General features: G+C 47.3%; 1 protein-coding gene across 1 annotated transcript in view; it reads right to left on the reverse strand.

The window, feature by feature from the left end:
• The window catches only part of astn1 (astrotactin 1), a gene marked incomplete at its 5' end in the record, with an annotated part of 346,128 nt that overhangs the window by 90,924 nt on the left and 242,704 nt on the right, over positions 1-12,500 (reverse strand). The gene's annotated exons all lie outside the window — the stretch shown is intronic.

The raw sequence follows: 12,500 nt of genomic DNA on the forward strand, positions 1-12,500 counted from the left end.
TTGTCTCCTCTACTTCCATCTACTCTACCTCTACTACTACTCTACCTCTGCTCTACTCATACTCTAACTCTATCACTACTCCACCTCTACTCTACCTCCCTCTACTCCTACTCTAACTCTAGCACTACTCCACCTCTACTCCATCTCCCTCTACTCTACCATTAACCTCCTGTGACTCCATTTGTTCTTTACTTACTCCACCGCTACTTCAATTCTATACCTCTCTACCCCTCCTCTCCTCTGCTCTACCTCCCTCTACTCCCCGTCTACACCTCCTCTACACCACCTCTACTCTATCATGACTGATATAGTAACTTGGATTATTATTTTCTTTTTTTATCGATATCTCTGTGGAAACGTATGATACGATCGAGTGCAGAGTCGTTCGATATGAAGATGGATCACGAGGTGGAGATTTATTATTGATCATCCACCTGCTTGGTCTCATGAATCACATGATGCCGACGCGCCGCCACCACGTCAATACAAATACCTCACGTTCCATCTGACGCTTGATGGCTCCAGTCGTTTGGAGCGGACGGCGTTCTGACAATTTGCCGTCGATACGAGAGCGGGGGAGCGGGAGGCGGGAGGACGAGGAGACAAAGAAGCGGGAGGAGCCAGATCTGCCGCCAAGCGTCAATAAGAAAAACAAAACCCTTTCTCCACCTCCGGCCGCTTCCCGAAAAAAAAAAAAAAAGGAGCGGACTTTCTGATTCAATAACGTAACATCGCAACTCCTTTAATATTGAGCGAGATTTCTCATCAGAACGGAAGCGTGGGAAACGCAGCGTTGCAGCAGTTTGGGCGGTTTTTTTTTTGGGGGGGGGGGTGAAAATGTGACGACTCAGCGCAAATTCCCGGACGCCGCATGGTCGGGAGGGGAGGCTCCTCTGACCACACAGCGATGCCGAGATGAAAGGGCCTTTTTGGGCTTTTGAGCGATGATCTCTGCGGGACGGACTTCACACGGGGGGGTTCAGTTTCACGCCGCTTTTTTTATTTTTTTTTTTTTTCAGATTCTGCACTCTAGCTTATGACCGGGGTTCACTCCTGGTGTGTTATTTAGGTGTTTTTTTTGTTTTTTGTTTTTTCACCGCCCACCCATATAAGTTATGAGTTATGAAAAGTTAATTTTAAGAATCAGAATCTGCTGGGAGACCAGTTCTGCCACCATGAAATACTGAAAATACGGTGACAAACAGCACTGTAACGCACGCACGCGCACACAAAGTACACGGACGGACTTCTGGAGTCCATTTTTTCACTTTTCATTTTCTTCCCCTCTGCCCGTCCTTCCTCTCATCCATCTATCTTCTGCCTATCCTGTCACCATTGCTCACCGTGGCTTCAATCAGAGAGAGAGAGAAAGGGAGAGAGGGGGATGGAGGGAGGGATGGAGGAGGGAGGAGGGAGGGAGGAGGGTTGGCATCGGTGTGCGAATTTTGTAAAAAAAATAAAAAATAAAATAAAAATAAAAATGAAAATGAAGCAGTGAAAACTAATATAAAGTCAACACCTGAGCCTCAAGATCGAGCTTTGATACGAACCATAACAAATCCTATTTGAGACAAGACAAAAAAAAGTGTCATTTCTGTACCACCGTCATCGTGGCGTCGGATTAAAGTTTTGTTATTGTATCTCAACGTTGTCTGACATTTTGATTTCCAAAAAACACATCCACAGATGGAGGAAAGAAAATCCAAAATGTGTAACGTGGCTTATTTACGCAAACCACTATTTACACACAGCGCACGCAGCTCCCGCTCACGATGGAGTTCAACTTCAATAACCCTGGGACTGCGGAACCACCTCCACCCGATCTGCTGGTTCCGTGTGTGTGTGTGTGTGTGTGTGTGTGTGTGTGTGTGTGTGTGTGTGTGTGTGTGTGTGTGTGTGTGTGCACAATCTCTCCCAGTTTCCTGCTGTTTTGTGACAGCGCTGTGAGTCGACACCGAAGACACCCAGAAGAACAGGTGCACACACACACACACACACACACACACACACACACACACACACACACACACACACATACACACACACACACACACACACACACACACACACACACACACACACACTGCTTCACCTGCATTGATCATCTCTTCAGCACAACACTCAACCACACAGAAAATAAACCTGTCTGCTGCTTATTGTTCAAACAGCATGATCAAGGTTCTGACTATTATTACCGAACGTCTGTCTATGAAGTGGCACCAAGCGCCACTTTGAAATGCGAAAGGCTCTGAATCACTCTCAAACACAATGGAGGACGCAAAAAGCCACATCAGCCGCCGTCGCTAACGGGAAACAGAAATTACGGAAGGAATTTCGAACGTTCGGCACACAATCAGCGTCGAACGATGAAAACTCCAGGAAGTCAGAGTTTACCGCCCGCGACGTTTCCTGTCAAACCGACTTTGAGTTGCAGCTTGTTCTGGACGCCGCCCAGGTCCCCCCCCCCCGGATGGTTATATAAACCATATATTATATAAATGATGGCTTTTTTTATAACTGTTATTGCTGTTAATAGAGCTGCTGGATAACTGTGTGAAGTTTGTGTTGGATCAGTTGAGAAGTTTGGCAACCACAGCAACCTGGGGTGGAAACGGCTTCAAGTTAATAATGAACTTATCAACTGGCATTTCTATTGATTTTATGATCAATCAATGGTGTAAAATTAGAGATGTTATAAGGTATAAGGTAAGATATAAGATATATAGATATAATGTTATAGATGGTTAAGTTGAGGTATAATGTTATAGATGGTTAAGTTGAGGTATAATGTTATAGATGGTTAAGTTATGTATAATGTTATAGATGGTTAAGTTGAGGTATAATGTTATAGATGGTTAAGTTATGTATAATGTTATAGATGGTTAAGTTATGTATAATGTTATAGATGGTTAAGTTGAGGTATAATGTTATAGATGGTTAAGTTATGTTTAATGTTATAGATGGTTAAGTTATGTTTAATGTTATAGATGGTTAAGTTGAGGTATAATGTTATTGATGGTTATGCTTATGGTTATGGTTATGGTTAGGGTTAGTTTGGGGTTAGTATATGGAAGGGTGGTTACCAAAGCGAAATGCATCAAATGCATCAAACATTTGTGGTAAAGAAAGAGCAAACACGTTGATTTAGTAAGTATTAATTGTAAGACGTATTCCATGTATTACCTGTACTAACTTTAAATGATCCAAATAATTGATAGAAATCCAAGTGAGTGAAAACCCGAGTTTGACATTCCTGCTACAACATGTGGTTCAGGGTTATTTCAAACGCGCTTTACAAAAACACAACGGCGCCGTACACTCAGGACAAACCCGGAGCAGATTTTCTCCCCATTTCACAGTCAGAGGCTCATTCCACTGGTTTGGCCGCGCGGCCACGTCGACACGCGCCTCCTTCCCGCTGGCGCCGTCCGCCCCCACGGCCACGGCCACGGCCGTCGAGCCTTCAGGTCGCCGTCACGGCTCCGGGGCAAAACGGGCGCGGCGGTGAACTCCGCGCTGCACCCCTCCCGGGTCCCTGCCCGACGGGGGCCACATCTGAGTCCCGGCCGGGGAACGACGGCCCCTGTTGGCCACGCCGTGGGTTCTTGTTTGGGAGAGGAGAAAGACCGTCGCTGCGAGGGAGCGAGGGAGGGAGGGAGGGAGGGAGGGAGGGAGGGAGAGAGACATTGTCCTCCCTCAAGGTTAAAGCGAGCTGGGCTTCGTGACGTGGCTTTCGGAGCGAAGGGGGGGAAACAGCGGTACACCGGTCTGGGCCTCTGCAGAGGATTACAGCCTCCCTCTGGATCTCCAGGGGCGGCGGTTTAGGCAGAGGCTTTGGCTCAGAGAATCCAGGATTTGGGGAGAACTGAACCGGGGGGGGGGGGGGGGGACTGAAAGCGGCTTCTTTTGAAAATGCTTGAAACAGCAGCTAAAAAAAAAAAACACGAAGAAAAAACACAACAACAGTCGCTCCTCATACTTGTTTTCCCCTCTCCCCGAAAAAAAAAAAAAAGTTGGTATGAACGTTTTACGTTGTGAAAAGACCTCAACACGGAGACCGAATGCAAACTTGGGCCGGGGGCGTGAATGCCCTCCAATCCCGAAGTATCGTCCCTGCGGCTCTGCTAACCCCGAAAAACCTTCCCGGCGGCCTCCTGCTGAGCGCAATAAACGGCTGGATCCATTCTGCCACGGAGCGCCGCTGCCGCCGAAAGAGGGGAGGGCAGAGTGGACCGGTTGGTTTCCAGCAGCGGGGAACGCCTTTGAGACGGCTAAAAGCTCCCAGGGGTGTCTCCCGGAAAGATCTGGAACGGGATCTGGAACAGTGTCTTGTGGATGGAAACCCCTTTCGTCGCCGAGCAGAGCGCTGCGGGGCGCTGCGTCAAAGGCCACCTCCAGTAGCGTTGGGATAATTGAGACGTTTCATGTTTTTCGATGCGAGGGCTGGGGGGGTTTAGAATGACCCCCCTTCAGGGCGATGCCGCGGATCGCCCGGATCGCCCCACGTATGCGCCAAAAGTTCAAACTTTCACCCTCTTGTCAAAAATGCCTCTTGTCAAAAACACTTGTTTGATCGCGTCCAACTCAGCATTGCAAGCCAACTGTTTATTGACACTCACCTTGCGTCTTTGTGACTGAGTGACGACAGCGTGTCGATGACAAGTCCATCGAGCGAGTCAGTCGATATCCAACCCAAAGGGTCGGCCCGTTTTCGGTCTGTTGTGACGCAAGCTGCCCGGTCTTCAGGTTCCTGCTCATGTGCGGCGTTAAATGACTAAACGAGCCCCGTTTTTTTTTCCATTTGGAGGAAAAGAAAAGTGAAGTAGAAAGTAGGACATGGAATTGACCAGAAGGTGGCCTTGTCTGTTCGGTTGGACCGCAGGACGGGTAAAAATGGCCTTTCGAGAAGGAGAGACAGCAAAACTACAGAAGCTGTAGTTACATTAGATTGTACTTTGTTGCTCCCCTGGAGGAAATTACTGCTGTTCCGTTCCTCTTCTAAGGACCAGGGTGTGCTGTCTGAAACCTGATGAATGAGTTTGTGCCTGTCTACCTGACGTCTTTGTGACTAAACGGAAGCGTTTTACAGGGTATTTTCACCTTTTTGTCTGCGGTTCTTGCTGTGTTCCAGATACAAGACGTGTTGGCTTCTGTTTTCAATTTGCAGAGCGATGTTTTTGTTTAATGACAGCAAAAACCCGTCTCAATAAACACCCTCTTCCCTCGCCCCTGAAGACATAAACTTGTGCTTCCCCAATCTGATAAAAAGCCAATGCAATTTTTGCTGAACAACAGCCTAACTCACTCAAGGATGTACATTCATGCCAATGAAAGATGCTCCCCGATTCCACGACACTATAAATTACCCCGCTGATTGAGGAGAAAAATGCCCGTGTGGTAAATGTAATTTTTGGGCCGTGCCGTCCTTTGCCTTCGTTCCGACGGCAGCGCGAGCATCCCTGACAGCCTATCTTCCGTCGGTGGGAGTGGGCCGACCCCGCCCTGACCCTTCGCTTCACGCCATTTGCTCCGGACCTTTAGAGGTGTGAAAGAAATCAAATGGGGCCGCCGGACTGTGTCACAAGGATTCCCACTGCCACCGGCCGCTGTGCCAGAGGCCGAATTCTGGAGGCGTCGATTGTATCTTTCATTTCCTATGGTAATGTTTACCGAGACACTCAACACCCCCTCTTGTCCCAGGCGTCTCTCGGTTCTCGGGAGGACGGGAGCACCTCCGATGCCCCCAGTCCAACCGTAATCTTGGACTGATAATGCTCCGCTGACGCATCATTGGCGTTTGAAGCCGGGAAAAGTGTCGCCGGCACTCATCCTGTCTCCCCTCCCACACTCACACTCCATGATGCCCTCACGGAATTCCAACCAATCTCTTGGACCTTTGCGCCCTTGGACCTTTTCGCTCAACACTGAGGCTACTGTACGTACTGTATGGACTGTCACCTGCTGTCATTCTATTCAGTGCTTGAAGAGGGAGGAAATACGTGCCTGTACTCCCCTTATTCACACCGTACTGAAGTTGCCATTTAACCATTTTAGAGCTGATCACTCCTGCCCGAATTTACCAAGATAACCGACCTGACGATGAACGTTCCCTTTGCGCAGATAATTATTTATTTGAACACGTAAAACATGGTTCTGAACTACTCTGTCGATTTGTTGTCATGTTAACATGGGGACTACCGACACGAATCACAGTTTTCCGAGTTCCCGTAGAATGCAGAGCCGCTTCCTGCGGCCTGGAAAAAGGTGCGAAACAGAGAGCAAGAACACGGACGACCTGGATCTAAAGAAATCCCCCGTCCATGTCCACACAGTACATGGTCAATGACGCAGTGGCAACCCCGAGCTGGAGCTCAGGCTTCTACGTTATGATAATAAAATATAATAGTGCACTCCGACTCAATAAAATATGAGATATTTTACAATAATGTCCGCTGGATTTGTCCACCTGAGGGGGCAGGACTGAGTAAAAGTCGCAAGAAGAAGTCCCGGTTCACCAAGGAGTAAAACGTAGAAGCACCGGTGCGGCATAGCGGTGAGGACCGGCCCACTTGGAGCAATGCCTCTATGAGGGAGTCTGCAGGAGGTTCCTTCAGATGAATCTCTTGCTGTTGTTGCGGATCAACTTTTACCGAAGCGTGTTGTGGAGAAGTTGAAATGATTGTTTTTCTTCTTGGGGAATAGTGCGGGGAGCAGCGGTGAAGCGCTTTGGGACGTGATGAACGGTCCTGTGGCTCCACCCTCAGCGTCAACGGTTGGATTAAAAACTCCTAATCTACCCGGAACAGCCTCAAAAGACTTGCATTTGCATTGAAATAATCAGCCTGTTTTAACTTGCACTTTAACCTTGGGTGTTTTTATTTTACTCCTAAGTGTGTAGGTAAGAGTTCTACGGAGTTTATCGCTGGGTTTGAGTCACAACAAACTCGAGCGGGGTGCGGGTTCGAGTCCAGCCGGGACATCCAACGTTTCGTTTCCGTGCTTTTATTCCCCATTAAATGTCTTTTATTTCTTTATGCAGAGCACTTTTAATTGCCCTGGCTTAACTTGCTTTGCCTTGACAGAAACAAAAAAGGCATGAGGGGAAGGAAAGAGGATTTTGTTGTAGTTGTTTGTCATGTAAACGTTGTAATTCCAGGGCGGCGCTAGGAGGACGGGGGCAAATCGAGGGCAATCTCCGTGCCGCGCCGGCGGGCAATTCCATCCCTCCGGCGAACCGGCCTGTCTCGGACGAGTCGCCGCGCCATGGCTCTCGCCTCCGTTTTCGCCGCGGCGTTACCGCCGGCTGGCGCTCAAGCAACAGGTTTGGAAGGTTGGGGAAGGGCGGTTTTTAAAGACGGCGATGAAGAGCCCAAAAAGGGGCGACCCGTCCCTGATCCCCGCCCTCTGATCTGTCCAAACAGCATTAGCAGGTGGTAGATGGCTTCCTCCCTTCCTTCCTCCCACAAGCCCATCTGCAGAGAGGTCAGAGCCACTGGGCATCAGGCTTTTGCGGATCTACAATAATGTCCGGAAAAAAACCCCCAAAAACAACTATATATATATATATAGTTTATATATCTATAATAAGGAGTGATATATCATCTGCCCTCCCATCCCACTCACTTCACCATGAAAGCCAGGACTGGAACTACACCTTGACCGCCTTCATACCCAGCTCCGTGTCTTATCCATAGCAGATTGGGTGGGTTTTCGTTGTCATTTTCATACAAAAATAGAAGCACGGGGCTCACACAATGGGATTAATCCCGTGTTGGTGGAGGACCACTTCTTCTGTATTTCTGCTTTGTTAAGTCCTGAGTAAACACAGTTGTAGGGATTACGGAGCGGTCGGAAGCCATACATACACCTCCGGTATCAAGAACGCTGCCGATGAAAGAGCTCCCAAATCCCGCTTAAAAAGAGGGATTTACGCACGCCTTTTGCCGTTTCTTTGGCACTTCCTGAGTGGGGGCCATTGAAACTCTTTGTACCGTTGAGTTCCCCGACGACTCCGGCACTGGAGGCTTTGAAAGCGGAAAGGCACTTTGATTTAACCTACCGGAGTAACAATGCCTTGCTCCAGTCAATTCCTTCGGCGATACAAAGTTATGGACCCGAATCTCTTCTCTTTCCGATGGCTTTAATGTTGATACGAGACGTTTTTTGAAAAACGCCATTTTCATTTTCGGTCCCGGGTGAAGGTATGCATAATTCACAGCGCGGGGGTAAGAGGGAGGTGGAAGCGCAGAAGCCCACTGCCTGGCGGAGTTACATTTAGCGAGAGATGCCTCCGTCTGTCAGCACCCATAAATCAACCTCCCGAGGATACGGCCGCGCCTTAATGTACATTCAGCTGTCACGCCGATAGAGAGAACAGCATGAAGAAGTGCGACGCGGAAGGGGAGAGTGCGCTGGAATAACAAAACGGGAGGAGGTAGGCTTCGGCGGCGGATGGATGGAAGTTTCCAGGGCTGAAGGATGAAGGACAGGGCAGCGGGCGGGAGGAAAAAAAAAACAAAAAAACGGGGGTCGGAGGGAGGTGTGTGGACTGGGATTTGCGGAGGGGAAATTGGTCGGGAGCAGGCGAAGGGCAGGACGGTTTGGAGGACGAGAGGAGGAGGAGGAGGAGGAGGAGGAGGAGAGACGGAGGTCGGAGGGCAGCGGAGGGAGAAGTGCAGGTGGTGAATGGAGATGTCGAGGCCAGGAGGGGAGGAGGAAGAGGAGGAGGAGGGGAGCCGAGGGGATGGCACGGAGCGACCGACTCCGTGCGCACGCAAAATCTGCCCTCGGGACGGTTGGAGACGAGCGACTGGTTTGGAGCCGTTCACACCGGAACGAGACGATGATTTTTACAACTTATCCAAACAAAGAGACTTTTCACACACTGTAAAACCTGCATTTCAAGTTGCTTTACTTGACCTTTTTTATCTATTCGACAGACAGACAGACATACAGACAGACAGACAGACAGATGGATAGGTAGATATATATATATATAGATAGATAGGTAGATAGATGGATAGATAGATAGATAGATAGATAGATAGATAGATAGATAGATAGACAGACAGAGAGACAGACAGGCAGACAGACAGACAGACAGACAGACAGACAGAGAGGCAGATAGATAGATAGATAGATAGATAGATAGATAGATAGATAGATAGATAGATAGATGGATAGATAGATAGACAGACAGACAGAGAGACAGACAGACAGACAGACAGAGATAGATAGAAAAAAGTGATTAGAATAAAGTCAAAATTAAATAGAAAAACAAAAATGGCAATATGTAAAAGACATAAAAACTAACAATAAACAAGAAAAAAATAAACCTAACAATAAACAATAATAAACCAGAAAATTAACCCAAAAAACAGAAACAAATAACATTTTTGCAATATACAATACACCTAATGGTAAACACCAAACAACAAATATCAACCTAAAATCCAACAATTAACAAAAAAACAATAAAATAAAAATTGCATTTTTATGTTTTTTTCCACTTGGAGAGGATCAGAACCAAAATGAAAAGCCTATGAAATACACACACAGTATATGTGTATATAGTACTACATATACATATACAGTATATATACATATACAGTATATAGTACTATATATATAGTATAGTAGTTTCTTTTTAATGTATGACAGCTCTTTGGGAATTAAAAACTACAGCAACAATTACAAACTCCTCCACTACTTCTGTACGAAAAGCTCCCAGAATGCACCCTGTGCAGCAGGTGGAACCCCGATATTAGGAGGTGTAGCAGAAACGACACGGCGAGGGAACGAGGGAGAGAGAGAGAGAGAGAGAGAACAGAAGGAGGTGAGGGTAAGGGAGCGTCTCTAAAAAAGCAGGCCAGTGTGTAAGTGTGGCAGCCTGGGGGCCCCGGGGCCCCGGCCGCTCACACCTCCCCAGAGAAGCAATTAACAAAGAGAGTATGGCGGAACGCTCCCGCCTCCAGGCTCTGGCTCCGCTGCACTAATCACGAGGTTTTTTTTAAACCACAATACAGGGAAGAAAAGGTAGACCAAAAATGAGATAAAGATGGAGGGAAATATGGGGGAGGAGTGGAACGGAGAGGCCCCCAAAAGAAAGAAGATGGCAAGAAAGAAAGAAAGCAGTGACAGGGAACCGGATAAAAGACAGAGGGAGGAACAATTAGACTAATTGCATATTTCAACTAGTTTCCCTCGTCTAGTTAATTGTACGTTCGATTTTGCCATTTTTTTTCATTCTTATCACTTTATTATTATTTTCCTAATTGTTGATGTGAGCTGCTGACACTGTAATTGCCAGGGATTAATAAACTATCTTATTAAGAATATAATAATAATAATAACAATAATATTAACAATAATAATAATAATAATAATAATAATAATAATTAGCCCATTAATGAATTAATCAACAATAATAAACCATGTTTTCTAATTTAGCTCCTGGGGCATGCTGGGATGCTTTTTGAGGTGGCGGCTGAACTCTTTCCCAACTCGCCTGGAGAAGGAAAAACAAAAAAATCTTCAAAGCTCCACCCCGCCGCGCGACAGGTAGATATTTCCAACGCGCCCTGGATTTCAGCTCCGGTATTCATCTCCGGGGCTGACGCGTCGGCTGACCTCCCTTAAAGACTCACAACCAGGGTATTTTATTTTTTCAATTTGTCGTTCATGACCTTGTCACTTGCGCTTTACAGTATTTTACAAATAATTTTTCTGAACTAATCATAAGCGGAGAAAAAAAAGCGAAGAGAGAGAGAGAGAGAGAGAAAAAAAAAAAAAGCCGTCACTTTTTCCCGGTCCCTTCAGCCGTACATATTTGAGGCGAGGAACTGAACATTAACTCAGGGAGTTGTTTTGACAGGGATAACTGAGCGCCTCTCAACATTTCTTAAATGTTTCCCACAAAATGAAAGGAGCGCCGCGGCTCCACGGGAGGACCCGGAGGTTACGGAGGGGAGGAGGCGCGAGGGATGGGCGAGGGAGAGGGAGGAGGGCGAGGGAAAGGCTGAGTTCCACATCTTCAGGGGTTTGGTACAAAGAGCAGAGCAGCCGCTGCGAGGCAGGAGTCCATCAGTCTGTTCTCACACCGAGGAGGACCATTAGTGAGAGAGAGAGAGAGAGATGGAGAGATGGAGAAAAAAAGATTCCCAGGGAGTAAAATGGCTGAAGGTTGAGCAGCGAGTACTACACATATAATTGGATATTCATTCATTTTACGGGGGATTAATGAAGTGTTACCGTATTTATAATACCTATGACCTACGAATAAACCAATGAAAAGCACTAAATTATTACATTTATTGATGTAAAGTCATCCCAATTTGTAAAACCAGTAGCCCAATTTGGTACGAGGGCGACTTAAGGGGCAGTGGCTCGGGAGGTGGAGCGGTTCGCCTAGCGATTGGAAGGTTGCCGTCTCCATCCCCGGCTCCACCCGGTAGCGTGCTGAAGCGTCCTTGAACAAGACAGGTTAGGTTTTTGTAAATTTTTAATCCTTTCAATTATGTCGGCCCCGAGGTGCACCGGCCCAACAGGGAGATGCCCGGTACGCCAGGTTACCACTCCACGCCGGCCCTATGTAGTGGGGGCCGCGGTGGCAGACGGGCAGATCCTGTCTTAATCCAGGATCCTTGCAATGAGTCATCCCCCGAAGCGCCACGTTCCCTCCGTCCGTGTTTGTTGACGCTGACGCTCGCTCCCACGCGCAGATACCGCAACGCACCGCGACGTAAAATATTGCCGTGTGAAGCGGTTCTGCCGCAGATTTTGCGACACAGCTCAGGGGCGGGGGCGGGGGCGGTGCGTGCAGCTGTCCCATCACGTGGTAGGACCAGATCGCAGCAGATTCACCCAATCAGACCAGATGACAACAAAAGGTAATTTCTCCCATTCACAGACGTAATCTTAAAATGCAGCACGGCGATTAGGAAAATGAACCGACAAAATTAAGGTTGTAACAAGCTGTTTTTTGGGGGTAAGTGTAATTTCACGACTGACATTTTGTGAGTCATTCCATACACCACTCATTACTTGGAAAAGTATTATAATTAATGTTAATGTTAACGCGTCACTGCTTATGAATCTTCTGACAAAGTCAGAGGTCCATAACAATTCCAGCGTAACGCAACAACATAAAAGTCCTAAAATTCTCTATAACTTCATCCCACTATAAGCAAATACAGTATACTGTATGTAAGAGTGCAGCGCGATAGACACAAAACCATACCGAGGCACTGAAGACCATCAGGTGGCTTCAAGTGCTGGTACTGTACATCTAGTACATCTGGTGCACAACTCCACAAACAGAGCAATTCTTCTCACAAATGAGTCAAATGTTTTGCCGCTCAGTGGCTTTAGGGCGGAGCCGTTTCTTCCGCGGGCAGCCAATCTCGTCACAACACCTGTAGGACGGAAACATTTTCCCACCGTCGAGTAGCGTCAAATCTGGACCGAGGTGTGTTTCAGGGTCCGGACTTTGCGTGGTTTTA

This window comes from Zeus faber, assembly GCF_960531495.2.
Source record: "Zeus faber genome assembly, chromosome: 12".
NCBI lineage: Eukaryota > Metazoa > Chordata > Actinopteri > Zeiformes > Zeidae > Zeus > Zeus faber.